This window comes from Nelumbo lutea, chromosome 1 (genome assembly GCF_056320005.1).
Source record: "Nelumbo lutea isolate HS-2025 chromosome 1, American lotus-T2T, whole genome shotgun sequence".
Classification (NCBI taxonomy): domain Eukaryota; kingdom Viridiplantae; phylum Streptophyta; class Magnoliopsida; order Proteales; family Nelumbonaceae; genus Nelumbo; species Nelumbo lutea.
This window is the reverse complement of record NC_142684.1, coordinates 101201260-101214995: the sequence shown is the minus strand read 5'-3', so window position 1 is coordinate 101214995 and position 13736 is coordinate 101201260.

Below are 13736 nucleotides of genomic sequence, written 5' to 3'. Positions count from 1 at the left end.
TCAACCATCTATTTGTTAGATGATCAATAACCATGATAAAATCCAAGATTCTTCAGCTATCTCTCTGATGCATCAGTCGTAACTCCCCAGTGAGGTCCCCTGCTGGATCCCTGCCGATGTTAAATTTGAAACAACCAATTCTAAAAGACAGCTAAGGACAATTCATTTGGCTCAGCGAGTATACCACGCCCAGGCAGGTGTGCCATCTTCTAAAAAACCACGTGACAAGAAAGAGTAACACACTCCGTATGTATCGATATTCATGCACCATTAGCCCTTGTGAATATCACTGTATTCCAAAAATAACCCTCTCCTAAATAGATCTAAAGTTATAAATTGGGTCCTGTTGGTCGGCATGGCGTAGGCCGGTATGGCATGATTTTGTGGACTGTCTATGTTTTAGTTAGCTGTGCCTTTAGCTTGTGGGCCTAAGTGGGTTGTGCCTGTGTCCTATAGTATCGCTAATAAGTTAGGCCCGACATGGCTCATGGGAGGCATATATTTTTAAAAGAATTTTGAAAAATGGAATTGAAAAAAAAAATTTAAAATTTTATTCTTTATGAATTTTAATGTATACAATTGTTTATATATAATACAATAAAATTAAATTAAAAAAATTACAATACAATTATAATAAAATAGTATACTAAAACTCAAGATAGGGTTCAATAGCTCAGGTTGAGATAGGGTTGACTTCAACCCAACCTAACCTGGCCTGACTTGCACCTCTATTTAGCTAGTTTGGATCTGTTCCTCACAGAGCATGCCTCACACTGACCTCCCAGCATGTTTCAGTCATGCATTTGAGACATCTCCCTATGAATAAAAATTTATAATTACAAAAATGTTCCAGATGCATTGCTGAAATATGCTGTGAGATCAGTGTGTGGTGCACTCTGTGAGGAGAAGATCCGATCTCCTGATTAGCACTTTGAACTTTTACCAACTTTTGCATTGATTATAGAGTCGAGCAAAAAAGAACAAGGGAATTGTAGAATTGTAAATTAGAAGCTATGGCTGCGTTTGGAAATGATGCAAATAAGTGAATGTAAATATGTGGTGTAAAATGGTTCATATAAATTGCAATGTTGGGTTAGTTTTGCACTCACAAATTAACCTTCTTACCAAACAGACTTTTAGCTGTAATGGATGCAAACATGAATTTCAATAAAGCATATGTTTTTTTTCTTTAATCAAAAGCACACTTGAATGCAAATTTACTTCTTTTTTATTGATGTATTATTACATCTTATTATCAACGTAAATATGCATTGGTCTGTCATTTGCCAATACATAAATGTAATATTACCAAATACAGACAAAAGTGAACCGGAGTGCAAATTTACCTGAACCGGGATTTACACTCCATTTGCATCATTTCTGATGAGGGCAGATTTGGCCCTCCAATGACATTATGACACATGGCACCTCATGACAACTAGGTGCAGTTTGACACTTCATAGGCAGCTCTTTACCTCACAGGCAGCTCGCCACCAAGCAACTCGGCACCTCACAGGCAGCTCGCCACCAAGCAGCCTAACACTCCACAGGTAGCTCGCCACCAAGCAGCCCGACACTTCACAGGCAGTTCACCACTAGGCAGCTCACCACCATGCAGCATGGCACCTTATGGGTAGCTCACTTCCCAATCAAATCGACCGCCGCATGGTAATTCCAAGGATCTCACCATCGTACCCCGCATCTTACGGGATCGAACCTTATAACGGTTATATTAGCTCACCCACTCCCCGATTTGGGTGGAAATGGTCAACCTTACCGGTTGGTGGAGTTATCCCCACCTAACACGAAAACATATCCCATCACATCGGGGATCCATGAACTACTCCACCAAACCAACGAGGACTCCAATATATAAAGGCTTCACCCCCGAGGGTGAGGGACAAAAGGAAAAAAGGAGAAGAAAAAAGGATGGGTGATCTCTGCTCTCTAGCTCTCTCACAATCCAATATCGTTTTCAGCTCACAACTAAGTTCTAGCTTAAGCATCGGAGCGACCCCGCCGGGTAAACAACCCCGAGTTCTCTGGTTCTTCTCTTGCAGGTCACTAGGTCTACCGTCTACCGGGAGCCAGGTCACCTCTATCTAGGAGTAGTCGGATTGCACTATATCATTTGGCGCTCGGCATCCAGGTCCTCGTTCGACAAAAATTCACTTCGGCCTCTAAGTCATTGGCCACTTGGAAGCAAACCAAATGACAAGGTACTTAGCATAAAAAATTGATACATCACCAAAAAGTGACACATCATTTGGCGTCATCTGTGGGGAAAGCTACAAAAAGCTAAATTTTCATCATCTGAAGGGCTAAGTCCTCTTCTTCCAGAAAGCTAAGTTCTCACTTTTTAGAAACTAAAGCTCTCGCTTTATAGTTTCCATTTTTTATGAACTCAAAGACAATGCAGGAAGCTAACAGACTAAGCAGCTCTACTGACTTTACTTTCAATTCAGATAAAACCTCGTCAGTCCTCTTCATGAGGTCCCCTCTAGAAAGATGAGCTCTTCGTGGCTTCCACGGGAGCTAGCGGCCAACAAACTGCATGGGTGCCCTTACTGGTCGAGCCTTCCAAGGCTCCCGTGCGAGCTGGTGACCTAAAGTTTGTAGTGCTGCACCCAAAGGTCGAGCTCCTAGTAGCTTCTTGTAGGAGTGGGTGACCAGAATCACAAGGCTGATGTAGCGCAATCATAGCTCTAAGGCGCCCACCTGGCAGTCCAGACGCGGCCTACGCGTGGTCTGGCGGCCTGGCCTAGGCGCGAACTAGCGAACTGATAAAAGACTTCCTCACCACCTAAGACCCAGTCGCCTCTTTGGCATGGGCAAAATCAAGGAGAGTGGACTACAAGTCGCTCCCAACGCCTATGGGCTAAAGTGTCGAACTGACAAAGACTTCGTTACCATATAAGACCTAATCGCCTCTTCGGCATGGGCGAACTAGTCCCAGTCGCCTCCTTGGCATGGGCATATAAGACCCAATCGCCTCTTCGGCATGGGCGAACTAGTCCCATTCGCCTCCTTGGCATGGGCATATAAGACCCAGTTGCCTCTTTGGCATGGGCAAACTAGTCCCAGTCGCCTCCTTGGCATGGGCACATAAGACCCAATCGCCTCTTCGGCATGGACAAACTAGTCCTAGTCACCTCCTTGGCATGGGCATATAAGTCCCAGTCACCTCTTCGGCACGGGCAAACTAGTCCTAGTCGCCTCCTTGGCATGGGCACATAAGACCCAATCGCCTCTTTGGCATGGGTTCCAGGAGTAGACCGTGAGTTTCTCCCAAAGCCTAAGGAATTGAATCAGCGCTTACAAGCTCATCGAATTTCAGGCCAAAAGGAGAAATCTACTCCCTTCGCCGAGTTACTTTCAGCTCGGGAGTGGGAGCAAATGATGAGGGCGGATTTGGCCCTCCAATGACATTATGACACATGGCACCTCATAACAACTAGGTGCAGCCTGTCACTTCACAAGTAGCTCGCCACTAGGCCGCTCACCACCAAGTAGCTCACCACCAAGCAGTTCGCCACCAAGCAGCTCGGCACCTCATAGTCAGCTCGCCACAAAGCAACCCGACACTCCATAGGAAGCTCGCCACCAAGCAGCTCGCCACTAGGCAGCTCACCACCAAGTAGCCTGACACTTCACAGGTAGCTCGCCACTAGGCAGCTCACCACCATGCAGCCTGACACCTTATGGGCAGCTTGCTTCTCAGTCAAACCGATTGCCGCGTGGTAATTCCAAGGATCTCATCATCGTACCCCGCGTCTTACGGGATCGAACCTTGTAGCGACTATATTAGCTCACCCACTCCCCAATTCAGGTGGAAATGGTCAACCTTACCGGTTGGTGGAGTTATCCCCACCTAACACGAAAATAGATCCCATCACAACGAGGATCCAGGAACTACTCCACCAAACCAACGAGGACTCTAGTATATAAAGGCTTCACCCCCCAAGGGTGAGGGAGAGAAGGAAAAAGGAGAAGAAAAAAGGATGGGTGATCTCTGCTGTCTAGCTCTCTCACAATCCAATATCATTTTCAGCTCACAACTAAGTGCTAACTTAAGCATCAGAGCAACCCCGTCGGGTTCTGGATTAAGTGGTCCAACATTTGAATCGATGGGATGATGGTTTGACTGCCCAGGTCAGTAGGTTATTAATCAAATCAATAGTTTTTAGCCCAAAAATGATTTTAGGGTGAAATGGAACCTGATGAGGGTGGATTTGGCCCTCTAGTGAAATTGTGACACCTGACACCTCATGCCAAATGTGCAGCCTCTTAACAACTAGACAGTTCGAGCTAGCCATAGACAGCTCGCCATAGGAAGATCACCATAGGCAGCTCGCCATAGGAAGCTCGCCACAGGCAACTCGCCACAGGCAGCACACCCTTAGCCTAGCACAGGCGCGGCTTGGCACAAGCGCGAGTTGGCCCTGGCACGAGCTGGCAGCCTGGCCCAGGCACCAACCTGGTGGCCTAACACAGGCGCCAACATGATAACCCAGCCTAGACACCGACCCGCCGCCTGACACAGGTGCCAACTAGACAACCTGGCCCAGGCGCTGACCTGGCCACCTGACACATGCACCAGCCTGACAACCCCGATGAGCTCACCACCATACCCCGGTTCTGACGGGATATGATGAGTCTTACTGTTTGAAGGCTTTTCACCCACCTAACACGCAACAAGTCCCATCACAGCAGGGATCCAGTGACCATTACACTAACCCACAAGGGCTTCAGTATATAAAGACCTCACCCCCCAAAGAGGAGGAAAGGATGAAAAAAAGGATGAAAAATGATGGTAACCCCTGATCTCTAGCTCTCTCATTCTCTAATATCATCTTCAAGCTGTCTACTATCAAAGTGCTAACTTAGCCATCGGATTGTTCCCGCCGGGTGAGCAACCCCGGGTTCTCTGATTCATTTCTCGCAGGTTCCTCAGCTCCCACTATCTACGAAGAGGAGCAGATCATCTCATGCAAGGAGTAGTCGGGTTGAACTACACTAGGGATCACATCGCCAAGGTAACACACCAAGCAGCTCATCAAGGCAACTCATCAAGGTAGCTCACCACCCAGCAGCTCATCAAGGTAGCTCACCACTTGGTAGTTCGCCACCACGTAGCTCACCACCAGGTAGTTTGTTGCCAAGGAGCTCCACTCTGAGCCACAGGCCACTTGGGAGCAGATCAAATGACGAGGTACTTAGCCAAAAAATTGATACATCACGAAAAAATGATATGTGACCAGAAATGGTTACATCAATTGGTGTCATCTATGGGAACAAGCTACAAAAAGCTAAGTTCTCATCCAACAAAAAGCTAAGTTCTTATCTTATAAAAAGCTAAGTCCTCTTCTCTCAAAAAGCTAAGTCCTCACCTTTTTAGAAACCGAAGCTCTCGCTTTATAGTTTCCATTTTTTATGAACTCAAAGACTATGCAGGGAGCTAACAGACTATGTAGCTCTAAGATGCCCACCCGACGGCCTGGTGTGGCCTACGGGCTGGCGGCCTGGCGCGGCCTGCGCGTGGCCTAGCATCCTGGCACATGCGCCAACCTGGCATAGGCACTAACCTAGTAGCCTGGCCCAGGCGTGAATTGACAAACTGAAAAGGCACCAGCCTCAGAAACAAGTAAGAAAGCTCTAGCTCTTAGATTGTGATTTCTAGCTCATAGTTTACTATGAGAGTACTAACTTAGTCGCAGATTGTGATTTCTAGCTTGTAGTTTACTATGAGAGTACTAACTTAGCCGCAGATTGTGATTTCTAGCTCGTAGTTTACTATGAAAATACTAACTTAGCCATCAGAGTGACCTCATCGGGTTAGCCACCCTGGGTTCTCTGACATTTAGTTCCTTGCAGGTCTCTAAGGTGCAACGAAATTCAAGAGTGGACTACGAGTCGCTCCCAAAGCCTACGGGCCACATTACTACTGAAAGACCTAGTCGCCTCTATGGCATGGGCAACATTACTACTGAAAGACCCAGTCGCCTCTATGGCATGGGCAACATTACTGCTGAAAGACCCAGTCGCCTCTATGGCATGGGCAACATTATTGCTGAAAGACATAGTCACCTCTACAGCATGGGAAAAGTTCAGGAGTGGACTACGAATCACTCCCAAAGCCTACAGTCACATTACTGCTGAAAGACCTAATCGCCTCTACGGCATGGACAAAGTTTAGGAGTGGACTACGAGTAGCTCCCAAAGCCTATGAGCCACATTACTACTGAAAGACCCAGTCGCCTCTACGGCATGGGCAACATTACTACTGAAAGACCCAGTCGCCTCTACGACATGGGCAGTATTACTGCTGAAAGACCCAGTTGTCTCTTCGGCATGGGCAAAGTCGAGAAAACTGGAGTATGAGTCGCTCCCAAAAGCCTACGGGCCATACTACTGCTCAAGACCCAGCCACCTCGTCGGCATGGGCAAAATCAACAAAAGTGGATTATAAGTTGCCCCCAGAGCCTAACGACTACAGTGCTAAACTGACAGAGACCTCCTCACCTTACAGGCAACCCGCCACTTACAGGCAGCTCACCACTTGCAGGCGGCTCGCCACTTACAGGCAGCTCCCAGAGCCTAAGAAATTGAATCAGCGCTTATGAGCTCGTCGACTTACAGTCCAAAAGGAGAAATCTACTCCCTTCGTCGAGTTACTCTTGGCTTGGGAGTGGTGGGTAAATGATGAGGGTGGATTTGGCCCTCCAATGAAATTGTGACACCTGGCACCTCATGCCAAACGTGCAACCTCTTGACAATTAGACAGTTCGAGCTAGCCACATGCAGCTCGCCAAGCAGCTCATCAAGGTAGCTCACCACCCAGCAGCTCATCAAGGTAGCTCACCACCCAGCAGTTCGCCACCATGTAGCTCACCACCAGGCAGTTCGTCGCCAGGGAACTCCACTTCATCCTCTGACCCACAGTCCACCTGGGAGCAGATCAAATGACGAGGTACTTGGCCAAAAAAGTAATACATCACGAAAAAATGATACGTGACCAGAAATGATTACATCAGAACCGATTGCATGACCGGTTCCTCGGTCAAGCAATCCGACCATCCAGTCCAATCAGGTTTTCAAAATCACGCTTTTAGGAGCACAGGCTATTTTTCACTGAATTTCTTCTACTGTTACAATGATGCAATGGTTATTAAAGATTCATCATTGAAGTTTGCTTACTTTGACTTGAATAGTTGAATTATTATGGTTTAATCAATTGAGGAGAAAATAGGTTGCACGTAGACATTTAATTACCATTTGGGCATGCACACATGCGATGTTGAACAATTCTGCTTGTACATAGGTGGTCATTTAATCAAGGTCAAATAGAGGTCACTATGCAAACTGGGGCAGTGTCAAATAAGGATCCAATTCAATTGAATGTGTATGAGCAAAGGATTCGTAAATGAAGATAGTAGAGACTACATTCAATGATAACTTGTTGGAAAGTATAGCTTTAACGATGTACAGTGGAGCGTATCATCAAATTGAAGTGGTTGAAGTTGAAGGTGAAGATGTGGTGTTCGTAGAAATGACTCAATTAAATTGGATGATAGACAAGTGGGTTAGATTGAAGAAGAAGATAAAAGATAATGGTGCTGAAAGCAATGAACAAAAAACCATAGAGATGGAGAAGGTAAACGTATGTACTATAGTTGCTGAGATACTATCGATGCTCATACTAACGACATTGTCAATGGGAAATCCAAAGAGAGTGAAACAAGTTGTCTTCCATATTAGGTGGGTGGCTCAAACTCCACTCATCAGATTACTGGAGTGGAGGAAACTTCCTGCAGTAGAATCTAATGATGAATTGGAAGATGGTCAGTACAAGGAAAAGGAAAGATCAAATATTATGGAAAAAAGAGGTCTGGCATTGTTACGAAAAAAGCAAAAGTCATGAATTAAAAGTTGATATTGTAGAAACAGAAGTTCAAATTTAAGATTTGAAAGCTCAATCTGTCGACACGGATCCAAAGAATGTTGAGGGACCTGGGAATAGTACTGCAGTAGAGGAGGAAAAGAAAGGGTCGAAAATTCAATGAAGAACAGGAGTCAAACAATCAATAAAGATTATCACCCTTTTATAAAATATATGTTGACTTTTAAATTTCTTAATTAGCTTTGCTTTCTTAGTTTCTTTACATATTTTCTTGGAGATGACCCCATCCTCTAACCTAGGACTGTTAACCGGTCGGGTCTGGGTAGAACCGGAATTGATCTGATAAGAAATATTAAGGAATTAGAACTGAACCAGATTCTATGCTGTCTGTAATTTTAGACTTAGAACAGAATCGATTGGTTCACGGGGCAATTGAGTCTGAATCAGATGAATCCGATTATAATAAACTTATTATATATAACTTGGTCTGAATCTGATTCGATTCGGGATTGGATAGAACTGGTTCCAAACTAATAATAATCGAGACATTAATAGATCAAAAACCGAAACTGATCGATGCATCCTGGAACCAGAACCACTTCAACCGGTTTGGGTCAATCTGTCTGGTCGAACCTGGCCCATTAACAACCCTACTCTAACCATGGTCCTTTGGAAAATAGCAGGAAAGTTTACCAATTTGATTCTGAGATTGAGATCATGACATCTCACTAGAGAAGAATGAGAGGAACCCTAACAACTGAAATAGATCAGATGATAGTTAATAGCTGATAACAACAACAATAAAACTTTCCCTAGCTAGAGCCGCTATTTTATGGAGTTCACCGTACCTTGTGTTTGTTTGGTAAGAATGAATTAAATACAAATATACAAGAATAAAAAGAAAGAAAAAGGTATTCACTGCAAGGAATCTAATGATACTTGCGGCTAATATTGAATTGGCAGAACCGTGCAAACTGCAAAGTGTATTTGTTCAAGATACAAGCTTACAAGCTAGAGGGTAAAGTGAAACGACAAAGAAGAAGAATGGCTTCAGCATAGGTTAAGGGCTGTGTTTCGAAGTCTGGTATTTAACTTCTAACAAGGGCCGTTGAAATAGTATTATATGTTTAATATTTTGGCTTGGTGCGAAGGGAGAAGGAATCCCTCCACCTTTATGAACATGTGTGAGCAACTCTCTAAGGACCCAACTTGGTTTGCTCAACTTTTTCTTTTATTTTTTCATTCCAGTAGTACCCGAGCTAAAGAGAATTAAAAGAAAATGTCACTTCACTGGCATTCTATTGAGCTGAATGGAGTTTTGAAGATGGTACGTGTGATTAAAATCAGATGGTCAAGGACTAGTTTCCTTTCTTTAATAAATTGATATGGGTGTCATATGCAAGGTCCTTTTTCTGTTGTAAAATGTAAAATCAGAAAGAAAAAAAAAAAAAAAAACAAAGAGGGGTAAAGAGCTGATAAATACAAGAGACATAATGTCGACAGGCCCTGCTTCAAAGAAAACCTTCCTGTGAACAGGGTATGATCAGTTTGGTTACCATCTCTCTCTCTCTAATTTGTAAATGTTATTTCACTGTAGGGAATCTTCCCACTGGTCAGGACCCCTCCCTCTCTCTCTCCCTCTGTATAAAATGTTGTTTAACTGTAGGGAAAGGGAATCTCCCCACTGGTCAGGACCCCTCCCTCTCTCTCTCCCTCTGTATAAAACGTTGTTTAACTGTAGGGAAAGGGAATCTCCCCACTGGTCAGGACCTCACGTGCTGCCTTTTTCATACCTTAAATACCGGAGGAGAAGAGGGAGTTTGTGTATCTTCCATTCTTCCTTTCCTACTTTTATCTCTCTCCCCTCTCTATCTCTCACCCTCCCCCATTCTTTAGCTTTCTTCCCACTTGTTGCTATGGCCAAGGTTAAGCTTACTTGCATCTGCTTTTTTCTTTTTGTATTGCTTTTCTCTCAAGAAATTCTTTGTATTGAGGGAAGGCGTCTCAAGTTAGGGGAGAAGGTGAAGTGCACGAAATGCTTAACCGCTAAACGAAACTACAGTGTAAGAGAGATGACAGAGAGAGGTAAAGACACGAGCAACGTGGACCATGCAGTTGCAACCATGGAGGGATACGTAGAATCCTTTCGACCCACGACACCAGGTCACAGCCCTGGTATCGGTCACTCTATCCGGAACTAAGCATATTTGTACTTTGCGATCTGTGTCTATGTATTGTATGCAGCTTAGAAGTTAGAACGATGCATTTCCATTTCATTTCTATGCTTTTCACTTATTTACTTGAAAATTTGTTCTTCTATGTATTTGACTAGGCAATGGAACGGGGCTATCTCATTTTTATGCTTATTCTGTTATATAAATACAACTGGCTAGGTTTTAAGGTTTACACGCATACTATCTCATCTCGTGGAACATGCAATGTCTCTGCATGCATGGCTCTTTCTCTCTCTATCTATCTACATATATAGACCTTGTTCCTTCTGTGACAGTGCAGCCTTACCCGGTAAGTGTTTCTTGAGTAACATTTACTTAGATAGATAAAATGCATTTATCCATATTCTTTTGGGAATCCATATTCACAGGTTAATATTAAAACGACATTTCTACCATAAAATTTTCTTTTAATTGGGAAAATTACTTATCCACTTAGGAGATGAATAAATAATTACCCATTGATCAACTTTCCCATGCATACGGGGCCATAATACTATTTTTGTAAAACATGCAAAGAGGATGCATGCTGATACATGGAGAGGAGGGGGGTGTCTCTCAAGTCTGACTGAAGAGTGTTCCTGCAATACTTTTGCTTCTCAATCCATATCTAGCTACCTGCAATGAGACAACTCAGTCCCTCTCTAGCTCCTATGTTCCGGTTGGAGGTGAAAGTGAACCTCCAATAGTCTCTAACAATGAGGAGGAGTATTGCTAAAGACACTACCTCTAGTCTCTAGCGACGAACCTTTTAATCAAAAAAGACAAAAGTTAAGCAGAGGGAGGTATACCATATACATGCATGCTTGGTGTTCAACTTTTGGGGGTTTTGTTTTTGTGTATTCATTTTAATTTTCAGTGGCGTTAGTTACAAATTATAACTGAAATTAAATTACGTTTAATAGACTCGTGAGTGGCACATGATTCCTTTTTATATTACAATTGAAATGCACGCTTAATATAAACTGGAATATATGTGAACCAGCTTTATCTTTTTTGGTGCAAAAATAAGAGGTTGTGTTTGGTATATGCGTTTCCGAGTTTTGCGGTTCATTGGATCTAATAGTAGCTATCACTCTGGATCTCCTATTCACGTACTATACTCACATCCCAACCTACAAGATACTATCGCCACTAATGACAAGGGAGATATGAGATCGGCTTCCATCAGGGCAAACTTATGCCCACACGGTTGTAACAGCCTTTTGTAAGTTTGTATTGAGAATATCTTCCCATGAAATAAAGTATACAAGTACGAAAATATTCTCAATGCAAGACAGTAAAAACTGCTAGAATGGGCTTTGCCTTGTCTGAAGCGAAACTGGGGAGATATTTCAGATGAATCCTTATAATTGTCCTTAAAGCTTAAGTTTGGAAGGAGTACAAATACATACAAAATGTAAGGTTTTGCACCCTACATATTTGTATTTGTACTCCTTTCAAACTGAACCTTTGAAAAGAATACAAATATAAATATGCAGTGTAAATACATACAAAATACAAGATTTTGTACTCTACGAATACTAATTTGTAGAATCTAAAACCTTATATTTTGTATATATTTGCACAGTGCAAATATATAGAAACAATTTGTGAGGAGATCCAATTAGGGATCGTTCAAATATAAATTAGATCTTGATATATAGTATCAATTTTCGAGGAATAATGAGATGGATCAATTGAGCCTGGTGACTCCACTATCCTCAAATAGAGCTGACATTAATGACTTTTGGTGTTAATTTATCCGGTTCAGTGGTTAAACCAGTGGAGTATTCTGTTTTATGGCTTCATGGGGTTACAAAGTATGGGTAACCCATGGGCCATGGGCCTTATTCCTTATATACCCGTAAACCCTCAACGCTGATGAAGGTGGGATTCGATCAATAACTCATTACTACAAAATCAGTTAGAGGCTTGGTGCCAGTTGAACCTTTCTTAGGAGGGGTGCAACATGGGCGGGCTGGGGTTGGAGTTTGTTTGAACCAGCTGATATGGTTAATGTTAGGAACTCATCACTCATTTGCATGCATGAGCTTTTATATATTTAATTTAATTCTTTGGTAAGCGACTAAGCTTTGCATGAATAAAGTATAAAGGTAGGCATGAAAATAAAAGCTATAAAGGTATGCATTACAAATTTAACTAATGTTATTGATTATTCTTTGAAAATTTAGCCTTTAGACTTTCAAGAAAGCTTCGTTGTAATGAGAATCCTCTACAAGTAGATTTTCTTTTAAATCAAGAAAGTGGTGCTTTCCCTTAAGCAATGATAAGCATAAAAAGTGCTCTCCGCTCTGTGTATATAACTTCATTTCTTAACAACAATGACTCAGTTGTTGTTAGTTGTTAAATGCACGCCAACACTTGTCGAACCGTACGGCTGGAATAATGTATTAACATTAATACAGGAAAAAAAGAAAAAAACTGTCAAGGGCCGTGTCTATCACGGATCCCTTAACCAGTTAAAATTTTGTTATTTTTATCTCGTGAGAGGCTGGGAGTCCGTCTTTCACTGATTTAAAGGTCTCTTGATACTTGATGAAGGGTGTGGATACGTGGATGCGACTTAATGATTGGACATCGATTCAGTACTTTTTGCCACCTCAATAGAACAGGTCACCTCAGCCAGGACCAAGGTCTAAGCAGCTCGTGGTGTCTCGAACAACCAAGGTGATACGTAGCCAACTTCTAGAAGTTAGTCAATTGTCTCCGAGCTTCACGGGATCACTCTGCACGTCCTTAGGTCTTATCTTCATCCCACCTGGATCGGATGGACTCGATAAGTTTTATCAGCTAGCACGATATCCACCTCCTGGTGCGGAACGAACTCTTAACAGCGCAGGCCAAGAATCTCGGAGGTGTTTCATGAGACCCACAATAGCTCACCTATATAAGGGTGTTTACCTTAGTGGTACAAGGTACGCACGATTTAGTGCACTCTAGCTATTACCCTCAAAAGCTTTCAGCTCGCATACAACAGCTACTAACTTAAGCATTAGAGCAACACGCCAGGTCCTTTGGTCATTGTTTCTCGTAGTTCGACCGGTCAGTTAGGCGATCGAGGTCTGAGTTGACCTCCAACTAGGAGCATCTAGATCGCGCACCATCAATTGGCTCCGTCTGTGGGAATACGCGACAAAATGTCAAGTTCCTACCTCAATAACTTAGCATTTTATCAATGGCATCTTCAAGCAACACCAAGAAAAGCATCAAAATGACTGCTATTGGGGAGCAAGAGAAGACTACATTTAACACAAAATTTCCCTCAGTAACCATCGGACAGTTCACCATCCCCTCACCATTTCGGGGGTTCCGACATCACAAAGCCAGGCATTCAGCATGCAACCCCTCAATGCTCCCTCATGTGAGTGCCGCCATCCTATTTTCAGAGCCATTTGTGGTTCCTCCTTGGGTCGGTGCACAACAGTTCCATGAGTTGGTGCAAAACGTTTGGGTCATGCAGCTCCAAATGCAGTAGATCCATCAGTTCTAGCAGTACCAGTAGTATTATTTCTACCAGCAACAGTTTTTGCCACTCCAAGCGAACCTGAACCAAAATCAAAACCAACAAAGTTAGCACCGATCTCCTCCCCGAGGTACAGTGC